We start from the raw sequence: 20,512 nt of genomic DNA, 5'->3' as shown, positions 1-20,512 counted from the left end.
CAATCAGATCATCTCTACTCTGCCTACCACATGTGTTTGCTGTTTTGAAAGCAGCCGTAGGGTATTCTCTCTGACGCCTCTCCTTCTCATATGTTTTAGATAAGCAAGTAAAATACAATCGCTGTTTCCCTTGGAAGCTGTTTGAGGAGTTGGGAAGATTTATTGATTGTTGCACACAAGAAAGGGACTCTGATTTCCTGTTTTATTGTCCAGGGGGGGAAACTATTTACAGAAGTCCAGAGGTGGCAAATGTATGCACATTTTTCAATTTAGTAGTGTTCCATAGGTTGGTAAAAAAAAAAAAAAAAAAAACAGACCTGGTGAATTAGAAACATCGATTCAACTTCACTTTCCATACGCAAAAGATTGAAGTTTCTAAACTATATTCAAAATATAAGAGGAAATACTAGTCCATGTAGAGGTATTCTCATTTTTGTTATATTTTGAGCAGAGAACTTTTTTGGATTAACATTTTTTAAATAAGGTCATCTATCTATCTATCTATCTATCTATCTATCTATCTATCTATCTATCTATCTATCTATCTATCTATCTATCTATCTATCTATCTATCTATCTATCTATCTATCTATCTATCTATCTATCTATCTATCTATCTATCTATCTATCTATCCATCCATCCATCCATCCATCCATCCATCCATCCATCCATCCATCCATCCATCCATCCATCCATCCATCCATCCATCCATCCATCCATCTATCTATCTAGTAATTCTCATTGCCTGTAAGAAAGGCCATCGGCCAATCCTAAATGTGTGACTTCCAAAAACAATATCATGACCATAACGGAAGCTTTGAAAAAAATAAAAAATAAAAAAAATCAAACAGTAAGAAAACGATATACATAAAGTTTATATAAAAACATAGATTTTGACCTAATTATCTCAATGGAGTCTCTACAAGTATTACTTAACCTCTGTCTTTACACATGCCCCTTTAATACTTTTACCATGTGTAAAACTGTAATTTATCCAACCTTGCGTGAATCACTGGTCGTTCATCAGCAACTTGCCTATGATTTAATAATGGTGACACTATATCCATCTTGTTTGGCAGGTCCAATATTTAGGCCAAAATGTCCCACCACATCAACACCGGCAACCCCCCCCCAGAAAAAAAAAAAAATGAAACCCCTGAGTAAAAAGAGAAAGGACTTTATTTGTCTTATAAAATGTCTTCGGACATGGGTGATGAAACCATTAAACGGTTATAGAAGAGGTAACCCTGCTGACACTGATGGCTTTGGAGATAAGTGGGCGGAGGAGCACACCGGGGACAGATCATGTGAAACTCAACCTGCCTCCTGAAAGCCCTGTGCTCCACCTTGTTGTGCATGCACCAAGGGAGATAGGCTGCCTGGAATTCCACTCTGGCCTTCTACCCCCCTCCTCTCTCTCTCTTTCTCTCTCTCTCTCTCTCTCTCTCTCTCTCTCTCTCTCTCTCTCTCTCTCTCTCTCTCTCTCTTCTTCTGTTCTCTCTGTCAATCAGGATCAGATCCAAGTGTTCCCACAATGGCCGCCACTACTCACTGTTCAAGCTACCATTTCCAACCCCATTCTCCCGCTGACTAATTAGTGTTATGGTTAGTTAGCATTTTTGGCAGGCTGGGGGTTCGCTGTGACATTACGTCTAAAGCGCTTGTCAAAACAGCGGTCGGAGAAGCCGTGCTGCCCTGCCTGGCTGGGGAGGTCGAGGCAGCAGGGGTGGTAAGTGGTGAAGGTGGAAGGGGGTTACGAGAGGGAGCCAAGGAAATTGCGGGTGGGTGAGAGAGCCTGGCGTCTCAGGCGAGGCCCTGACAGCTCCAGTCTACAGGCTCCCCTGCCCACAAACAGCACCGGGAATCGGTAAGACAGGCGGCATTAGCTGAGGTCGGCCGGCGCTAGAAAACTCATGCTTGTTGCCAGGGTTGGGAAGGTTACTTGAAAACTGCAATCCGTTACAATTACAAGTTACCTGTCAAAAGAAGGAATCGGTAACTCACTCTAAGTACAAAAATACAAAAGTAACGTACCAGAGTACTTTTAGTTACTTTTGGATTACTTCACCGGCAAACATAAAAAAAGTAAGACCAGAAAGAATAGAATGTGTCATCTGCTCAGTGTATTGACAAATCTTATACACAGCATACACAAATTGCTGTGTATAAGATTACTCGCTCTCTCTCGTTGGTTTTAATGTTGTTGGGGTTTTTTTCCGGAATAAATATAAATGTTTGATGGGTTTGAGAGGCTGTATATGGCAGCATAAATCACTGATTGATAATAACTGAAAAAACCCTCAAGCAGACTTAAAAAAACAAACATTTATGGCGTGTTTAGCCCCAATTAATACCTAAAACATGAGATCCTCTAAACGTATTGAGAATGGCTTACTACCATCCACACAAGTAATGGCATTGGCAGGTTACTAGCAGGTTAGCGAGCTAATAAAACTAGTTGACAGATTCCAGGTGTGTGTCAGTAAAAGTGAGCGGGTTGTTTCCTACCTGTAGATGTTTCCATCAGGTTAGACGTTGACAACACTTTCACGGCGGGGAGGTATCATTTGCATTGTTCAGAGAGGTTAAGAGCCTTCTCCGACTTGTTTCTTTCCCCGGGAGCAGCCACGACCAGAGCAGCTGCCGGCAGTAGCCATGGCAACGCGTCGTTTCAGACGTGGGTTTGTTGTTGCAGTCTGCCTGAAAGCGTCGGGAAGTGTCGCAACGCCAGTGGACGGCGCATGTGTCAGGTGTATTTCTAGTTTATGCGATCTGATTTTCTATTGTAATCCCAGTTTTTATCCAATATACCTGTAACGAGATTACACATTTTTTTATGTACTGTAACGGATTACAGTTACATTTTTTTTCGTATCCTAATTACGTAACGCCGTTACATGTAGTCCGTTACTCCCCATCCCTGCTTGTTGCCCAGAAGCAATAGTCTCCCTTCCTTACAAATCAGGTTAAAGGCAAGTTTGGCCACTATAGTCATTCAAACGTAATCTCACTGAACGTATGAGTGAAAACAACATAGGAAAATATATCTCTTATCTTTCCCCATCAAATGACCCTTTTGCTCTCACAGTTTCGGACTTGTTTGTTCCCCATTCCCGCTCCTCTGCTACTGCTGTTTTTTCAAGTGTCTTCTGTTTATACGAAGTCAAACCCCCTGCTTGCAGCCCATTTACCTCAGATCTCCCGCTGATAAGCTATCACTCAGGGAAACCTCTATGCAATACGACTTGTTATGAGAGTTGGAGTGAATAGTGAACTCCCGAGTGGAGCACAGCAGCTGAACAGTTTAGGCATTACCTCAGCCCGGCAGTTACAAGTTCAAATGGAGCATAAAGTAAACATTATATTCAAAATCTGACATATGAAGCTGTGGCCACACTCTTAGGTCAGGAGGTAAAAGGTTTAATTAAGAACCTTTACACAAAGTATAAGTGTATATTGTTAAACACATGTATAGCATATAATTGTATGACAAAATCATTGTTTTTTTTTTTGTTTTTTTTTAATTCTGTAAAATCTCCCCAAACTATTTTGTATCAGGTTTCAAAAGTTTTAGCTTCCATACATATATGAAATGTGTATATGAACATACATATCTACAGCTTTTACTTAATGTTGCCATTGGGACATGAGACTGGTTGAATGATTGGTCTAAAGACAGCTGCCATTCTATGAGGGACTACTAAGCCTCACACATAGTCACCTCATATACAATCCACTGCCCGCACATAACTGTTAAAAAAAAAAAAAAAAAAAAAAAAAGTAGAAAAAAAATCAGCCTCCTATGACCTGCCCCCCCCGCCCCCCATCTCACAAACCCCTCTTCTCTCGAGTCCGGTATTTATTTAAAAAGTACAGTCTACTCACGTTGATTTATGGCTTTTAAAAAGGCGGGTTTATGGTATCCTTGCCAGTTAAACATTCCCAAGGTTGCAGTTTTTTTGGCTTGAAGCTGACTTTCTCTCAGACAAGACCATTACTCGTCATCTTTCCACACAGTGCAGTGCAGTCCCAGGTTCACATTCTCAGACCAGTGTACAATACCTGCACTCTGTGAAATGCCATTTGCTTTGGTTTTTGCAGTCAGCACAGGATGTAGACTTAAGTACAAACTTTAGTTTCCTTTGAAAATTCTCCGGAAGCTTCCCTTTCTCCCTGGGGATATAGTGCAGATTTTTTTTCCCCTCTAAGTCTTCAGCCGTCCTCATGTGTGGTGGTGTTGGAAAAGGTGGCAGGTTTTCATATCAGCCATTTCTATCAGTGACCCACAGTGTGATTTCACACCACAGGCTGTTTTACTAAACAGGCTGACTGGGCGGAGTGCAAAGAGCCAAAAAAACCCCCTGAAAAATCAGTCATGCATCCTTGTTCAGACTGTTTTATCTCGAGCACTCTGTCTTTCGGCGATTTTTATATTCTCTTAACACATACACATATATAAAGGACATGCACTCATGCATCCATTGTTAAATGGTAAAATACTTCCCAACATCCAGTCCTGCTTCATCTCGGTGAATACTGCTGCAGTGGAATCCGTCTGTCTGTCAGAGAGCTGAGGAGCTCATCAATAATGCAGCAGAGAGGAGGCGATAGCTGAGTAAGGCAGTGAGGAGCACCTGCCCTCAAGGCTCGAAGGTCTGGTCAGGCCCCGCAGGCAGAATGATCGGCTGGTGCCCTTGGGGCAGCAGGCCACAGACCTCAGTGTCTGCCGTGAAATCCTACAGAGAAACCCTGCTGTCTGGATTAGCTCTGCCAGACTCTGTGTATGTGTGTGTGTGTGTGTGTGTGTGTGTGTGTGTGTGTGTGTGTGTGTGTGTGTGTGTGTGTGTGTTGTTCTTTCTCTGTTTGTTTTTTTGTGCTAAAAGAACAGTGTATGGGGCTGCAACCGTGTATCATCAAGAACCATTAGCACCTCCGATTGCCATCGCTTCGGTTCAATGCTGAGCCGCAGGTTGAGGAGTAGATAAATAAATAAAGCCACGCACTGAGTGAAAGCGGCAGATGCATTCGTGCACACGGGTGGATGAAGCCTTCCTGAAAAATGTGGCCACTTGCCAAGTTCCTTTTGGGTAGTACTACCAGCCAGTTTCAGCCAAACATCGATACGGCGTGCTTGGAAAACCCATGAAGTGTCATGGCAGTGTTATTCAGTCCTATTGGTTGTATAACAATGTGGTTCTGGAACGTCACTCTTTTTGAATAACTTTGCTTGGGAAGTGAACTCGCCATCAGTACTTCCTCTTCCCGTAATTACAGCACTGTGAGTGTGTTGCGACAAAGCATGTTGTGTTTGCCGCTCACCCTCCTTCTCCGACGCCACCGTTGGGGTAGGAGATGGTGGAGTTTGATTTAAACCTGCAGGTGGTTCCAGTGCTCTGCCTGTGGAAAACATTATCGCTGTGGTGATCCTCTGTTTGGCTTCATAACTCTGTCCCGTCCTCCCACCAGGCAGAATGACATTTATAGGGTCCCGTGCAGCCGTCTGTGACCATGAAAACCTCCGTTGCTCTTCAATGCACATCGCATCCTTCCCGCGCCCTTCCTGCTCCACAGCATGGCTGTCAGACGGTCGAGAGTGTAGGGATGGAAAGTCTGCAGGGGAGGATGCTTGACTGACTTGTGCTTGGCCTGCTTGCACTCAAAGTATGGAACTCAGCAGCAAGCTGATTTTAACACCACGGTGACCTACAGAAACATACGTGCACATTTTCCTGCTGTTGTTGTGGGCTTCTTTTCAAGGGTGAATTATATTTGATACCTAATCTAGTCCATTCCTGAACAAATATTGATAATGTTTTACGAAGTTGTAACTATCATGACTGGTACCAGTAAATTACAAGTACTCACATCCATGTGATAACTGTGAGTAGTATATTATTTTAGGAACTTTATATATATATATATATATATATATATATATATATATATATATATATATATATATATATATATATATATATATACAATGCACATGAGAGTCCACCCACAATTGAAATTATTATTATTTATTTTTTTAGCTTTTTTAACCAAGGAGTTTACATATCTGCTTTACGTTTTCTATTTTTTAAGCATGGTATAATATTGTTTTATACTTAATTGCTTGTCTGGGAAAGGAGTGCATTCAACAAAGATATTTCAAACAATTATTACATATGCCTGCTCTCAGCAAAGCAATTACACATAGTTAAAGTGTTGTTGTATGTTCTGAATAGTATTTGCAGCGAGTACTTTCTTTTTTTTTTTGCCTTTACTCAAGTCTTTTTTAATTTAATAACAGCCTTTTACAAATAATCAAGCATGTTTCAATAATGTAACAGTCGACGTACAGGAATACACATTTTCAGGACTCTTTCCCACGTCTAATAATCATCTTTATTTGCTTAATATACAGTAATCTGAATTACATACATTGTTTCATCAACCCTTATTAAGTGAAATGTAAAATGGAGGACATTATATACCTGTAGTTCAAAAACAATCTTCAAAGGATCTATCTAAATTGAGTATTCATTTAATCAAAAGTGAGAATGAGTGTTATCCTAAGCCCCGTTTTCACAACAACAATTGACAAAAAATGCCATCGTTTTTAGAGTTTTGGTTTCAGAAAGGTTTCATGTTTAGACAGCAACATTTAGAAAACAATCACTGTATACACAAATTCTAAATTCGATGTCGTTTTCCTTTGGGGCCACTACTGGATGCTGTGTTTATGTAATAGAAGTAGTGGTACTCTGTAAACATTTAAGTTCACTTAAATGGTCTTTCTTTGTCGTATAGGCCCACTCAGTATCTGGTGTATGAAAAAAATGTGGATCCACATGGATCCAGATGACGGTGGTAGTAAATGTGCACTTTCTTGGACAGGCGATGTTAAACTTGAAATAGTGGGCAGCACAAACACGTAGGACCTCCATCATTATTATCTCTCTACTCAGCCAGGCGCAGAACTATTTACTACGACCGCAGTGTGCATGTGCAGTACCAGAGTATCAGAAAAGTCCAGTCTTCCCTGTTTACACTAGACGGAAATCTTTTTCAAAAGGTTCTGCTGTGACTCTTGACACTGTTGTAGCGTAAACAAGCAGCCAAGACGCACTATAGACAGGGCCTTGACTGCCAGCCGGCCGGTGGGTTCATCTGTTTTTTAAATTGAGCAGCTCCTCTCGGCACCCCATGAAGATACCTGTGGATACTCCGACATTTCTTTTTCTTCTCCTCCTTACCGTATCTCTTCTGGGGGTAGTTTTCCAGTGTGTGGTATGGTTTGAAGAACTCGACTTGCAGCGTAACACCACATTTCTCACAAACTAACAGAGTGTGTCCGTCACGTCTTCATCTTCTCTGGCATTTTCTGCTCCGTGTTGTGGGCCGAGTGGTATTGGTTGTCAAATATTACCCTCACCTTTTCTCGAACGATCGAGCTTGTTTCCATCTGTAACCATTAAGTGTATGTCGGTTTCTGACACCAAAGTTTTTCCCTTTGAGCAACCTAAATGGTCTGTCATCGCAGATCATATCATTATGAGAAAAATAATTTGTCTCTTTTTCTCTTTGTTCCATCCATCCATCCATCCATCCATCCATCCATCCATCCATCCATACATACATACATAAATACTGTAACCTGAAAAGATAATTGGCCCTTTATGTCATTTGTTAAGCTTAAACCCATCTATTTAAAGTGTAGCAGGCTTTTGCCAGTATTGCAGGTCTTGTTCTCTAAATTCCACGTAAATAAATCATCTTGAAAAATATATCTTTTTGTTTCCCCGATGGTATGAAAAATTGTAAGAAGAAAAATACAATTCCTAACAGAAAAAAGGCACAAATGGGATGTCATCATACTGCTGTTTCTGACCTAAGAACACTTTTCTAAATGTGTTACTCTTCTTGGGAATTAATCGGTTACATGTTTTACACTTCTCTGAATAAAAATACGGTTTGATGACTGGTACTAAATTTAACAATTTAATGAGAAGGGGTCCCCCTTCCTCCCCCTCCCTTTAAATAAACCATGCTCTTCAAAGAGCATAAGTAATGGTGAGCCAGGAAATTGTGCTGGTAGTGTTTCCCATTTGCTTGTACGACTGGACAGATAACAACACACCGGTAAGGAAATCAAACAGTCGTTGTTGTTTGTGAGGAGGAAAGTGCAGGAATTGTACAGGGAAATGAGGTTTGTCGGATGTCTGACATTAAGTGTGTCTAGTTGGCCGCCTGGTTGGTTGGTATAAGCACCTCCTCTGAAAATGCATGCAGGGAACAGGCAAACATATTCAATTATTTTACTGTTTCACCTTAAATTTCCATTACTGCACTTATCTATAGTTTCGCATACACATAAACAAACCCGGCAATGCCTTTTCACACTCGGCTCTTCATATTCAAACACGGGGCTGATGAATCCCATAGGGCTCCTTTATCATTTCCAGGTATTTATTTTACACTGTTTAAAGTACCGCCTGTCAAATTCGTGGAGGAGAGTGTGCTCCATTGTGTTGTTTTAAGTGAACCTTTAAATAGACCACTCGTTCCCCCCCCCCCCCCCCCCCCCCCCCCCCGTTCCTCTTTGTCTCCCTGTTTCCCTTACTAACCAGAACCATATTAACCCTGCCTTTGAACACAGCACACCCAGAGCAGATATAACTGTAGAAATGAACTGACTGGGTCCATTTGAAACTGGATTGAAGCCAGGCTAATAACCGCACGATATTAGCAGGTCCCGCAAAAGCCATGTTTTTTGGATGTAGTTGGCTAAAGTCAAATAAACTGATGGTTTCCCATAAGTTTGCCGGGTATTTTGAATGATTACCTTGTCAAAATTACTTTGTGAGAATACTCGTACAGCTGCTGATGAAGCTATATCCACAGCTGTAAGGTTTGTGCTCTTGTTTCTTAGATGATGTAGGTTTACTTCAGTTCCCAAAATGTGATTTCTGATGGGCCACTTTTTTTTTCTTTTTTTTTTTCTAATACAATGCATGCTGTTCCCACAGTTACAGCTCACCTGTCAGTTGTGTGAGTGGAAAAAATTTATTCAACTTCAACTGATAAAACAACTGATAGAAAAGTGAAACATTGAAACAAACAAAAAAAAGCCCACCAGTTGGTTTAAAAAAAATAAAGAAAAAAGTGCGTACACACGCATACTGTATTCTGTTTTCTTTGTCTATGTAAGCACACTGGCTGCAGCATTCTGAAAAAAAACAAAAAAACATGACTTCTAAATAAATGTATGTGTGAACCGGTTCTCACACTCTGGTTGGAGTATGAATCACCTCAGTTTGGAACGATTTTGAGATGATAGAAGACTTTGAACTTCCGATTTAGCGTTCGTCATGACACCAACGTTTCTGGCATACTAACTTTATTGAAAAGCGCATAGTGGTAAAATGTATATGGCTTTAGAAGATGAGTTAACAGGATACTTGGTCTGACAGATGCGCAAAATAAACCATACTATCTATTTGCATTTACCTACATGGATATGAAATATCAGGTGGAGCTACCAGATTGTGCAAAATACTGTGCGGAATAAATAAATGAATAGACGCACAACTAACAATGTGATTGACAATGTGTGAAAATGTTTGCCTGTATGGTGCTGCTATGGTGCGAAGATGCATTTACTCACTGGTTGGTCACAAATTTTATTTGGGGACTTTACTGTGATATAGTTGTACCCATTCTTAGGTCTTGCAATGTTTTGTGACTCACCTCTGTCGCTTTTCTTTTTCTCTTATGCTTTTGACATCGTAACCCACATTGCATCTTTCTTTTCTTTTCTTACCTTTTTTTTTGTGTCGTTGCCTAAGTTCAGTATTATTTGCTGTAACGCTCCAATATGTTTGAGGAATTCCTCTAACACCAAGTTCGACTGTAAGCTGTCACTTGTCATTTTGTGCTCGCCGTGGCTCAGCACATCATCCAGTGACTTTATGGTGAGACCATAGAATTGAGATACGGGAACAATACAGACCTCCTGGAAACAGGGCCGAATATAAGCAAACCCCTTATTTAAATGACATGCTCGTAATGGTGTTACTTTTTGTTAATCACTGACAAAACGTATGCAAAAGAAAACCTCAACTTGTTGGCGTGAAGATACTATTCAGAAAGATTTATGCAGGATCTTGAGAAATAATACCTATTGTATGTTTTGATGATGGCACCAAGAGGTAGAATCATCGAGGTAAACAGTAGTTGATCAAATATCAAGTTAACAAAGCTAACAAGTAAAGAATGATCTGTCCTGAAGGTGTGACACTGCAATCCCAATGGAGTTGTTTCTGTTTCTTTTGTTATTTTTAACAAGAGGTTTTAATCAACTCTATCAAGAGCAAGACTCGTATCAAATAATACCAGGACGGACAGTTTGTTTGAGCCGGTGTTGTCTTTGAGTTCATTTAATACTTTTACCAGTCTACCTTTTTTTTATGCTCAAGCCTAATTGGTACACATGTCATGTCTGATAAGCTATTGGTTCTCAAACTACTTTATTTCCAACGTAAAGAATGTTTTAAATAACCCTGCAGATTTGAACAGTTTTGTTGAAAAAGATAGAGCTGTCTTTGTATACTACTGCTACTACTAATAATATCAATAATAATAGTAATCGTAATTCTGTGTGCGGTTTGCATGTTCGTCACGTTTCGGCGTGGGGTTCTTCTGGTTTCCTTCCACATCACAATGACATGCATGAGATTCATTAGTGACCCTATATTACCTTGAAGTCTGTATGTGGTTCTTTCTCTCTCTCTCTCTGTGCTTGACCTGTGTGCGCCCATAGTTAAGCTGGGATTGGCTCCAGCGCACTGCAGCCCTGCACATGATAAAGTGGCATAGAAGACAGATAATGATTTTGAAAAAAACACTTTTTAGCATTTCTCGAAAAAAAAAAGGAATTGGGGTAATTCCCTGGCACACTTTAAACCTTGTGTGTCGCTCATGTCGGCTCATGTTTTGACTTCTTGTTTGATGTCTGTCATGTGCACTGGCTCTCCCCTAATCTCAACTATGTCATTGCGGAGCCTGTCTTGTGTTCCACCTGAGTTCTTACCTTGACTGTTTCCACCTGTGTCTTGTCAAGATCAAGCTCCTGGTATGTGTGTCTAAACCTCACTTCTGTCTTTGGAAGTCTGTTTATTCCTTTTATTCTTAATACCCAGGTACCCTGGTACTTAGATTCCACTGATTTGTAGTATTTGAAAATCTGACAGAATAGTCCATAGATGATCCTGGCCTGAAAAAATGTAAACCAAATGAATTTAATTCTGGAAATCCTGGCTACGCGACAATTAGCTATCCCCTTTGGGATTTACATTGTTTTTCTGTTGTCCAGAATAATATAAGTCGGGAACTGACCCAGGGACACAAAGCGGCACTAAATTCCTTGACAGATAAGTGCAGCCATCTTTTTGTGTACAGCGGGATGTTTAGCTGCTTTAATGTTGGACCTGCATCCAGTTGGCCACCAATAGGAAGACAACCTTTTTTTTTTTTTATGGGTTATAGTTGATAGCAGAGCAATAGATAGCTCGGTGATTATACTCTTGGGAAAGACAACACACACACACACACACACACACACACACACACACACACACACACACACACACACACACACACACACACACACACACACACACACACACACACACACACACACACACACACACACACACACACACACACACACACACACACACACACATTTGCATCCTTGAATGTTTATTCCAATCCTTTCCCCTCTCTCTGTTGTTTAATGCATGTTGTCAAGAAACAATAGAAGTTTAAATCAAAACAGAACCTGTGCTTGGAGGAAGGCAATGGAAATCATTAGAGGACATCATTCCTCAATATTTATGTGTGTGTGTGTCTGCATGTGTGAGCGTGTACGTGTGCATCTGTAAGACCCCCTTTTTACAAGCTGTTGGGTGGCGTTCCGCATGTGTGAGCCTCGGTCACGTTGTGGCGCAGTCACACGTCTCTACAGTCTACGTGCATCTGCACAATCACTCTGTTTACAGGCTCCGAGAGCCAGAAACGACTCCAGTTTAAACCATTACTCATGGCATTACAACTTTTAATAGCAAACCAAGTGAGATTTGACTCAGTGGAGACTCATGTGTAGACAATAGCTCGATGATGTTAGCACTATGTCACTCCTACCTTCTCACTCCCTCTGCGCTTGGAGGTGCTGACAGACTGATGGGCAGCTATTGTTCCACTTCTCAATCGGAGGAAGGCAAGCCGTGGCCTTTCCCCTGCCCTCTCGCTTCCCTCGTTCACTTTACTGGCCACTTCTCCTGAACGACCTCTTAATTCCTCGCCCATTTTCACCCTCTCCCTTGTTCTCTTTGCATTCCTTTGAACGTTTTCATTTCATAGGTCTCCCCCATTTCCTTGTTCGCTCATCTCTTGCTCATTTCCCTTGTGTGAGAGTGTGACTTCCCCTTTCTCGTCTCGCTGTCTTTTCCTCCCCCCCCTCCCTGGCTCTTCCCCGCCGTGCATCTGTCATTCCCACTCTCCCTCTCTTTTTATCTCCCGACTGTACGTATCCGTCTATCCAGGCCTGAAGTGCCATAAGCAACTTGGCAGGTCACATTCTTTGCTCCTCCATCTGCTGGCTTGATCTCCAGTTTCACTTTATCGACACTGTCATCCTTTTTTACTACATTGTTCCCTTACTGTCTCCATCTCTTGCTCTCTTGCCCGGTCGTCTATGTCATCACCTTCATTTGTTCACGAATCTGTCTGCCCCCATAACCCTCCCCAGCCAAATGAAACCCAGGGGGCCAATCTGTGGGGGACTTCACGGGGAAAAGCATGTTCAAAGTTCAAAGCGAACTTTTCTCTGCAGTGGCAGTTTAAATTAACTGACTTATTATCTTCGAAAATTTTACACAATGGTGTGACACTCTGATAATTGCTTCAGCACTTTGCTATAATTGGGGCGTTATCAAAATTCCTCTGTGGTAGCCAAACCAGGAGTCCTGTGCCCAGTTGATGCACACACCAAGAAGGAATAATGTTGTCATTAATAGTTCAGTGCATAGGTGCATGGGCGTATGTCTTTCGGTAAAATAGAATAAATAAATGAATATTTCTGAACTTACATCTTTACTTTTTGTTAAATGCGAGCAGTCTAACTAGAAACGACTGAACTATCATGACTTATTTGATGAAATTCTGAGGTCTGTGGGGGACAACATGCTGCATTTATGCAGCGCTAGTTCTCACCCAAGTAGCTTGCCGTCATCTTGATTATAATAAAATTTGCATTATTTTCACAGCACCTTCTTAAGACTTTTTTTTCTTTTCAATTACGCAAATTGGAGTGAAGTGAAACCAACGCAGTTGCTGCGGTAGATCAGTCAGTTAATCTGGATACTAACAGTCTACTATTTGATGTACTTCTTTAAACCAAAATGTCGGGACATTTTGAGGCTGTCATCAAATGCTACTTAGGGAGCTATGGTTTTAGGGTTATTGTGGTACACAAAAACTGTTTAGAATAAGATCTACGTGTTTTGTTTGAGATCGACGGGGTCGACCTGTGAGGATAAGGGGCCTTTCTCTCTGGAGTTTATATGTTTTTCCTGTGTCTGCAACTCTTTTCTCTGGACACTCTGGTTTCCGACTCAAAAACATGCTTGTTATTCTGTGACTTTGTGCCGGCTGTATGTGTAAATGTGTGTGGGTAGTTGTTTTTTTTTCTTTGAGTTTGACTGTCAACCTGTCCAGAGTGTACCCTGCCTTTTCGCTCTGTATTTGCTGGGAGAGACTCAAGCCCCCTACAACTCTTGTCTAAATGAAGTTAACGAAGGAAGATGGATGCTGACCGGCAGACTTGATAAATACTCGTCTCAAAAGATTTACAGTTGCAGTGAAATAGATTTGCAACAAACTTGTTCAAAGTGTAACGCGTCAATCCATCAGTATACGATGAACCAGTGAGCTGAGCCCGGTGTTCTTGCTGCAACGTTCTCCACTCATCCATATAGATTACATGACGCAGTTTAAAAAGACAGTACGTATTGTAACAGCTGTTCCCAAGTATGTAATTGAATCTCAGAGGAGAACGCCTCACTCTTCCTCACTCCCCTCACAGGTGCATTCTGGCATCAGTCCACTGAGTGGCAGTATCATGTCATAGCTGAGACCTCTCCCACACTGATAGACAGACAGACTGTCTAACAAGCCAGTTGGAAGGATTGGTAAGGCACACACACGCACACACACACACACACACACACACACACGCACACACACACACACACGCACACACACACACACACACGCACACACATGCACACACACGCACACACACGCACGGAGGCATGCTCGGACACACACATGGAGAAGCAGAACAACCTCCTCTGTCTCTGACAGCACCAAGTGACACTTTACAATAACAGCAGTCTGAGGGGAGAAAGGAAGTTGACTTAACGAAGTGTCTGGGAATGGAAGGTGGCATGTCGAGCTCACTCACAAAAAAGGTCAAAGTGGAGCAGCCAGAACAGGCCAGTCTCTCGATCGGAGGTGTTATGCTCTCCACTCTATCACATTTAAAGAGCCTGACCACTGGAACACAAGACACCCGATAGTTCAAAATAACGGCGGACACAACCATGGAAGCATATTTTACAGAAATGACAGAATGTTGGCCTCATTTCAATGTGTCATGATTCCATTACTCATAAATTATCTTCGCAACAAATCCTGAAATCGACGGACGATTTGCCTCATATTGCCTTCATCAAATTTCACTTGCTAACAGCGGATTTTGCAGCCTCATTGACTTTGGCTGACTGACCTCACATCTTTGACTCTTTTCCTCGAAAGACACTGCAGCAACATTTGTGTCTCTGCTCCTGCCGTATTCTACTGTACACCCCCCCCCCCCCCTCCCCCCTCCCCCCTTCCCCCCCTCCATGCAAGACAAATTCACCCTCTGCAGAGCGTCTCCCGTTTACTTGTTCTTCATTTATGAAGAATGGAGGAGCAGTAAGCCTGTTCCTGGCACGGAAACCCATCACATACTATACACATTCAGCACAGACAAAAAGCTGTTACCTCTTTAAAGGCCCACTCCGTAAATAGTGTGTAGTGTTGAAACACTGCTATGAGACAACTGGCTGTGTTTCTATAGTGATTTATTGCATTGAGGACACTGCTCGCGTGAAAGTTACTGTCGGTGCTTTGGCTACAAGGACTTGCCAGGTCTGACAGCTAAATAGGAGTTTTGCATGCATGTGGAGTTTTTAGTAGATGTGTCCATTATGTTTTTATAGTATAGCATTTCTGTATTGGGAATTATGTTGTTACACAATGCATATTCAGTCCTTTGCATGTGGACTTTAACTGCAGGCCTGGACATCTTCTGTGGTTATTTATTCATGTTTTTGTTTTTTTTATCTCTTCTCCTTAATACTGAGAATCCCAACACACCAACTGAGAAAAAAAAAAGCTGATTTATTACATTCTTTGTTGGTTAGCTCAACAACGAGCAAAACACATTTCCCCCAAAAAGACTGAAAACAGTTGATTGTGGTCCTGAAGCAACTGTAAAACTGTAAAAAAAAAAAGAAGAAAAAAACATCTCAAGGCTAAGATTGTCATGAAATATGTCATACTATCCCTTAACTTACATTTTAGAGGTGTTTTCCAAGAGTAACTCAAGAACCTCTGGAGGCAAATCAATTCATCTTAGGATAGGGTGGAACCTGCACGAGGAAGCAAATACTACATATTTAATTCAAATCTCATTGCGTTGGTTCAGTCGCTCTAGTCCCTCTCATAACTAAATGTACCCCAATGTGTTTTTGTTCTGAAATGTCAAACATGCCTGTGAAGTTGTGTTTGTTGCTTACAGATGGGTGTGTTTCCCTGCAGTCGTCACACAGCTGCCGGATCCAGGAGCAACTTGCGCCCCTCAGACATTTCACATTGAATGGCCGTAACGTTTCACTTACCTTTAATATTACAGTGCAGGAAAGAAAAGGACTTTTCCTTTGGTTTATGTTTGTTTATAAGTACAAGTGGTACAAACAAATCTTTCCTCTCTTTTGATTTGTTTGGATCCAGCTTTAGAGCGGCGACAGCAGAGTTCCATTGTAGTTCTATAGAGCAGAGCAGCTGTAGATTTTGTGTAAAATTGCTACTAACTGTGATGCTAAATGCAGTCTAGGGGGATTAATATTCGCCGTATGTTACTGTAAATGGGTGAGAATTAGAGGATCAAACATGTCTTTATGCATTCTGAATTTAATTAAGCGGTAACCTACAGTTAATCAAGACTCTGGGATAAAAATAAGTAAGTCTGTGCCACTAAAGTGATACTGAGCAGGAAAAGCAGACAACAGTCGACTACAGTGGAGGTGAAAACATGTTGACCTTTATTGCATCATCAACACAGTTGGCAAATTTTCAATAAGAGAAACAATTAAAAATAAAAGCCAATTACATGAACGTTCTACTTTTGAATTGAATCCAAATTTACATTTCAAACACTTTTTTTTTTTACAACTGGGTGTGTATCTATATATAGTGTTGAGTTTTGGGAACAAAAAAAAAAACAAAAAACAAAAGTGATGGCAAGAAAACTGTGTCTTCCTGGGATTTACCCATTCCTGGAATCCAAATATATGCTTGTTAGGTTATGTGACTCTCATTTAGTCATAGCTGTGAGAGTGTGTTTATGTAATTGTCTCTGTATATTGGCTCTGTTTGCCTGGGTGTACCCAGCCGTTTCTTCAGTGTTGACCAGGAAAAGGCCCCTTGTGACCCTAACTATTTCTGTGTTTATATCCTGGATTTGACTGCTGGGGAGCCAACAAAACACACTCCGTACATATTTGGGCACTTCAGACGTGACCTATAATACACACGTTCAAGTCAACACAAAAGAAGAGTGCCAAGCTTCATCAGAAGCAGCTCATCTTTTACTGTCCTGATTTTACTATCCCGTTTAAATCTGCTCCGGTCATTAAATGCAGCTTTGATTGATAATGGTTGTAAATGTAACATATGTAATTGGGGTGGATTGTCACTCTCCATGAAGTTTTAAAGTGCATTGTTCCTTTTAGATACAGCAATTTCCTTCTAAATCACAATTTCCTTTTTTTTCTTTCAACTTTGCTTTGTTTTTATTTGTGAGTGGTAGATGCTCAAAATACTCTTGCAATTTCAATTGTTTAAAGATGTTTTACTTTGCTGTTATAAAGATCAGCAGAGCCAGTGCTAAAATACTTTACAGTGCTGAGATTGTAATCGAATAGTTTCTTTTCAAAACTGAAGTAATGATATTTTTTTTACCTTTATTCTGCATTGACACGTTGGAGGGGAGCCACATTAAGGCAACCCGGGGAGCTGATGGCGTTCGAGGGACTTGCTCAGGGACCCATGGTGGTGACCGAGCCCCCAATCTTCTGATCCCAAGTCCACCTCTCTCACCTCAAGGCCATCATCCCCCCAAAACCACTTTCCCTCCTTTTTTTTTTTTTTTACCACCACCATCTTAAAATATACAAACAAATGAAGCAACTGTCCACGATCTGAATTGTTTTCTTTTCTTTATTAGTTTATTTGGAGAGGAGAGTGCACATTAATGGGGCACTCACTACAGTCACTTTGTGTAAATGCGGCCGATTTAGCCATGGGCTACTTTCCATCCGTCGTCCTCGTGCATTTAAGACAACAACAATTATTTAAACACAAACAAACATTGACATGCAAACCCCTGCAACATAAACAAATTATCCAATCTATAACATTTAATCAGATCTTGCAAGTGATCACAAGATTGATTTGCCTTTAACCATAGTTTGAGCTCTTTTTTAAACGCTGTAAAAATGGAAAACTCTCTAATATTAATTGGAAGACTCGTCCAGCTCGTTAACCCTTTCACTAAAATGGTGTTTTGTCCAATGGTGGTTCGTCTGAATGGAAGCTCACAGTCTCCTCTCGTGGCTGATCTCCTTCCAACGTTACTGTCTTTTCGTCTAATGAATTCCTCCAAAGGGGGAGGGGCCAAACCATGGAGGGATTTGTGGACGAGACAAGCATGTTTAAACATTCAGAAGTTTTCAAAACTCAAAAGATGATATTTCTCTACAATTGGACAATGGTGAAAGGAGTATTTTTTTATTATTTTGTTTTGCAAAAACCTTGAGGGCTTTTTTATACAGCTGTTCCCCAGGTTTTAGTGCAGTGATGCCAGCAAATGACCAGACAGTAGAACAGTACTCTATGTGAGAGAAGATCATACAATGAAGATACGATTTAACAGCAGCGGTGGAGACAAAAGGCCTGATTTGTTTAAAATCTTGGAGGTTGAAGATTATAGTGTTGATAACCTTTTTTTTTTATGTTTCTTGAAGGTAACGTTTTCAGTCCAGTATGACTCCAAGGTAATTGGACTAGTTCAAATACCTCTCCATCTATAGAGACTGAAAGGTTTTTTCCACTTTGTTGGTCTTTTGGTGAATGTCATACACATTGTTTTTTTAAGTATTGAGAACTAGACAGTTATCGCTGAGTCAGAGCTGGACCTTTGTTGAGACATTTGAAAGCTTGGATGACATTTTGTCAGTTGCTGAACCATGAGTAAAAATAACTGCATCATGTATAATAGTATTTTAATTACAACTGTCCCCATAGCTGGAGCTGTTTAATTGTGGATGAAGGCTTCACTCCACAAAATTCTAAATAACATATGCCCTGACTGTTGAGGATAGCCTGCAGGAAGATGAAATGAAGTTAGACTTATCTAAGTACAGTCTGAATCCTGGCAATAATTGACTGCAGAGGAGAAAACAAAGGTAGCAAATGGTGTATAATGGGAGAAAGAGCCTTTGGTTGATTTGCGTGTGTGTGGAGATGGCAGGGCGAGAGCTTCCAGATGTGGAGTGGGCAACCTGCCTGTCAGGACCCAAACACAGGAACTTCCCCGACGCCGGAGATTAATCAAAGCCAGGGGAATCTCTACAGTAAGATGAGGAGGTAGAGTGTGTGTGTGTGTGTCTGTGTGTGTGTGATGAGTACATTTTAATCCGCATGTCTACCACATTCCTGTATAAATGGAGAGATTGTAGTCCTTACCGAGTTTCCTGATTTGTCATCCAAAATGCAGAAAAAGAATTTAGCCCCTCTTGTTTTCTTTGTTGGTTTTTCTTGCATGGTGCCCTCCGGGAAGAGACTAATAGTAGCGTTATTATGGGAAGCATGCAGTCATGCTGGCATGTGCTCAGTATTTACAAAACAACCAACCAAGGCAAAGTATGATATTTTTCCTGAAATTTCAACGTGATTATAAATCAGTACATGTGTATATACAATAATCACTCGGTCAAAACACATTTACCGCATCCCTAATGATGGTTTTCAGATTCAAATTCTTGCTGAGGGAACTTCATGAGCCTGTGTCAGAAGCAATCAAAATGGGTTTGCAGCCTTTCATGGAAGACTTACAGACTTTGCCATAATCTCGAGGGCTTGGTGCAATTTAAAACTCACTCTCTTGCCCATCACTATCAGTTGAGGGCTTCGCTAGGTTAATGGCATTTCACTAACTTTCTCTTAATGCATTTTTAGTCTTTGATTCACGCATCAGTGCGCTCTTTTGCAGCCCCTCCACACTATCTGAGGGGACATCACGTCTTGGCGTTTATCAATTAATTGCACACTGCTCCTGGGTGCCATTGTGAGCCATTTGAGATTTTTTTTCTTCTCTCTCTTCTCCAGTGAATGAGTGATGCATGTCTCCTTTGATAGAGAAGAGTAATTATTCACAGGTAAAGCACTGACCAGCTCTTTGGGTCCTGTCGCAACCTACATTGACATCAGCACACATGTGGGACAATTGATACTTCAGCTGCAATCTGGAATTAGTCTGAAACACTCATAACTGTCACTTTACACAGCTTTATTTGTGTGTGTGTGTGTGTGTGTGTGTGCGTGCGTGCGTGCGTGCGTGCGTGCGTGCGTGCGTGCGTGCGTGCGTGCGTGCGTGTGTGTGTGTGTGTGTGAACAAGTGGAATATAGCTTGAGGAGCACAAAATGAACGGGATAAAATAAAGGCAGAGCAAATGATATGACTTTACGCTGCACCATTAGGGCTGAGTTCTACATCTCTGTCGATACGATGCAAATGGCAGCCGGTTGTCTCGTCACCGTCGTGGACCTTTTGAAGTTCTGCTTCAGTAATTCGCCGGGAGGGCGTTGAGTTTCTGACGTGAAACTGCATGAAACTTTGATTGTTGAGTTTACTATCCGACACGTGTGTCGTGGCACGCGTTCAACTCTTTTGAAGCAAACTGAGTTTTATTTTGCGTGAGAACGGGAACAAACTGGAAAACATGGAGTCGATTGGACCAATCGCAGCTCTCGCGGTCTCCATCCCTTTCGATGTGTAGTAACACATTATTTTGGCGGTGCATGTCAGGCTCTGCGGCGGCGGTTTATTGCGACACACAGGGTTTCTCGCGCGAT

The sequence above is a fragment of the Lipophrys pholis genome (genome assembly GCF_963383615.2).
Source record: "Lipophrys pholis genome assembly, chromosome: 10".
NCBI lineage: Eukaryota > Metazoa > Chordata > Actinopteri > Blenniiformes > Blenniidae > Lipophrys > Lipophrys pholis.
Note: the sequence above shows the minus strand (reverse complement) of the source record.